This window comes from Papio anubis, chromosome 20, assembly GCF_008728515.1.
Source record: "Papio anubis isolate 15944 chromosome 20, Panubis1.0, whole genome shotgun sequence".
Classification (NCBI taxonomy): Eukaryota; Metazoa; Chordata; class Mammalia; order Primates; family Cercopithecidae; genus Papio; species Papio anubis.
This window is the reverse complement of record NC_044995.1, coordinates 24,780,700-24,784,557: the sequence shown is the minus strand read 5'-3', so window position 1 is coordinate 24,784,557 and position 3,858 is coordinate 24,780,700.

Below are 3,858 nucleotides of genomic sequence, written 5' to 3'. Positions count from 1 at the left end.
GATAAGCCTCGTTTGTCAGGGGAAGGTGGGCACAGGCATAAAAACAATTTCCCTTCCTAAAACTCTAACCAGGAGAAGGCACGGACTCTTTTCAGGGAACGAAGCCTCTTGAAACTCGATTATTCCGGACGTTTTAATAAAGCGCCGACCTCTAATGGGACACGAACACTCCCGTGCCATTTGCAAAGTGAAGCAGTAACGTCCCCCGGCTGGATGGCCAGGAGTCAGGAGGGGTGCCTATGCGTCAATTACGCGTCAATTACAGGGAAAGTTTTTGACTCTGGGACAGTCCTGCCTATAGAAATCACTAAGAAAGAATTAACTCATTCTAAGACAAAACGCTAATTATTTATTGTTTATAAAGTAATTTTAAATAATGCAGAGGCTCATGCAGTTGGACCGTCATGATTTTCCAGTCATTAACTTAACCAGAATTTGCATTTTGGGACTCTAGCCAGTGACTTACATGCAGTCCTTAAGTCATTTTTCAAACACCCTGTCCTATCTTAATCTATTCATCATTAATCACATTTGGTCACTTTACATAGAGAACACTATTCAGATGAAAGATAAAAGAAATACATTAATAAAACTAAAGCAAGTTGGAATACTTCAAAACATAAGGTAGGGGATGAATATGGTTATCAAAGCAATTTATACAGTGTGCACTTAGTGTTAAAGTGAGACTGTTAAAGTGGGGGAGCTGTTGCTTATTATTTAAAAGAGATGGTGAGGACGAGCTGGGCTTTTAGTGCATCACACACCCTCTCTCACTGTTTGGAAATGAGAGAATGCATCTAAGAGGGTCTCAGGAGCGACTCTGCCTTCCACAGTTGAGGCAGGTGAAAAGAGCATTTCTCCAACTCGGGATCCTGCCACCGGTAACTACAGGTCGGCCTGGTGAAGGCACAGCCCCTGGAGCACTCAGATGCCACTCTCAGGGCAGATTCATCCATGCTCCACGCTGTGGCTCCGGTTTTCTTGGGGTTCACAGGGAGCTCACACTGGCCCCCTTCAGTGGCACCAGCAGCTCCTTGACTGGTTCTCTGGGATGCAGGGAATGGTCTTCTGTGGTTTCCTGGACATTCTGGGCACTGTCTCCTTCTTGGAGCATGAACAGAGCTCATGGGACCCCGGCAGTCGACCCTGGTACATGCCTCATGGGTCACCGCCCAGACACCGTCCCTCCCCAGGTTCGCCCTCATCATTGGCCCTGCCCAGGACAGTGTGCTTGCTTCCCAGACCAAAGGAGGAGAAGAAAAAATAGTGGAAAGGGAGACATGGGAGGAAAACCAATGCAGGGAGAGGGTGAGGGGAGGGAGAAGCTGTATCTGCTGCCACTTCCCTCCCGGGCAAAAGACCTTACAAATGAACCAGCAACATGCTGAACCAGCCAGGGACAGGGCCTTATCTCCACGCTCACAAGCCGTCCACGCTCTCCTGGGTGGGGCCCATGCCGAGGGCCACCCTGGGTGGGGACGGTGTCTGGGTGGTGGCCCAAGGGTATGTACCAGGCTGGACCTGCTGGAATCCCATGAGAACTGGTTGGAGAAGTGTCATGCCCCTAGGGATTTCTGCTTCATCCGAGGTGAGAGCAGGGATCAGATCATAGCGGGGCCATGGGTTCTTTGCTGGACTCACGGTCAGACTGACATCTTCAGAGGAGGAAAGTTGATTCCCTGCGCAGCCTCAGAGCTAGGAGGGGAGGGGAGACAATTACCCCAAAGCCAGCTGGTGCTAATGCTGCAGCCAGCCACACTTCGGTAGGTAGGTGTGAAGCTCAGTTTGGGAGCGAGCACCAGGGAGCCCTGATGACCAAAAGAGTCTGCATATTGGATATAAAGCTAAATGGGGCAGACAGGAGCCAAGGAGAGAGAACTTTGAGAATGTAAATAAAATGTTGTAAATGTGTTTTGTTTGTTTGTTTGTTTAGACAGTCTTGCTCTGTCTCCCAGGCTGGAGTGCAGTGGAGCGATCTCGGCTCACTGCAACCTCCACCTCCCGGGTTTGAGAGATTCTCCTGCCTCAGCCTTCTGAGTAGCTGGGACTACAGGCGCCCATCACCACACCCAGCTAATTTTTGTATTTTTAGTAGAGACAGGGTTTCACCACGTAGGCCAGGCTGGTCTCGAACTCGTGACCTCAAGTGCTCTGCCTTCCTCAGCCTCCCAAAGTGCTGGGGTTACAGGTGTGAGCCACCACACCTGGCATTGGAAGCCATGGGAGGTTTCAAAGCAGGAGAAAAGTGGTCTGCAGTGCGTGGATGGCTGCAGGTTTTCCATGAGTGTTCTATTTTACGGCACCCGGGCTATGATCATCAACAAGGTTACTGTTGACAGAAAGGCAGCCCTGCAAGGACAGGAGACTGCGTCTGCTTGGCTCACCTCTGTATTTTCAGCACCCCTAACTGCTCCTGGCACATAGTAGGTCTAGTCTGCCTGCCTATTAACAGGATGCTAAATGAAACTAAATACCATGGAATGGTTTTAATGATGCTAAGCATGGTTCACTGCCTCACGCTGGAGGGCTTGGATCCAGATGTCTCCAACAGGCACAAGAATCCTGGAATAAATAGTCTGAATTGCTATCTCATACCCTTTGGGCCAGAATCCTGATTATTTTCCTCATATCACATTAGGAAGCCCTGACAAGCACAGTGCTCTAAGAGACTAAGCCATGACCTGAGCCTTGCTGGGAGGACGGGACTGTCTACACATCGCAGCAGAAGTGGATGAAGGGATGTCCCTCTAGTCAACTCCACCGTGGACCACAGGGGCATGGGCCGTGGCTCAGAGTCAGGTGGTAGAGGGCACTGGCTGAGCATGAAGGGAATATGGGTGTCAGGCCTTGGAACACTTAGGTCCTGCCTAAGCGTCAGAATACAGGGTGTGCCAATGCTCTACAATCACACTCTTTAAGGTTGTGTCATTGCTGTGAGACGGGAGGGAGAGAAGATGGAGCAGGGGGAGGAAGTAGCCATGTTGGGGGCAAGACAGGGATCTGGGAAAAGAAGTCTAACTTTGAATAGGACTGCTGACCTGGCAGGGGAGACATGCCCTCTCAAGTGTCTAGCCTCTGATGGCCAACATGTACCAGTCAGCACAGCTCCTCTAATCCCTAGGGGACACTGTAACACAAGTGCCCCAATGTCCGGCACCACCAGACCAGTCTGGGAGTGAGTTTATAGTCAGAGCACATGGGGTGCCACCTGAATGAAGGAACGAAAAGACCATGAAATTAAATATTTACTTCCATGGCATGCCCCATCTTACTGGACCTGTCACTCCACCCAAACAGAATTCAAAAGCAATAGTGCCCTGCCCTTGTCTCAGAGAATGGTGGGCTGCCATGTGGTGTTGAGACGCCATCACTCTGCAGGTTCACCTTGTCATTTGAGCTCAGGTCAAAGAATAGAATCATTTTATGGGTGCCTTTCAAAGCGTCTCCCCCAAGTTTCTTTCATGCAATGAAAACTCCTGCCAAAAGAAACTGGTTTCTGAAGTCCCAGTCAAAAAAGTAGTAACGTTCTATCCACACATTAATGATTCCAAAATTCTCCATTATGAACAATATTTATCAAAAACAGCCCACTATCAGATGAAAGATGTGCCTCATCTTTTCTTGTCAACTAAAACATTATTCACTGAAAGTTTCTTTCATATCTGTTTCAGGGGTTTCAGTGTCATTTTAAATTGCAAATCAATCATATATCTCGAAGCCCTAGTTCTGTAGGAGAGATTAACGCTCTGGCTAAAATTGTTTACAAAGCCATTTGTAAACCCTCTGCAGATGCAGATGAGGCAAGTTTACCAGTTTAACATTGTTGATCCCAGAGAAAGCCTTAAGCAATGACTTCAG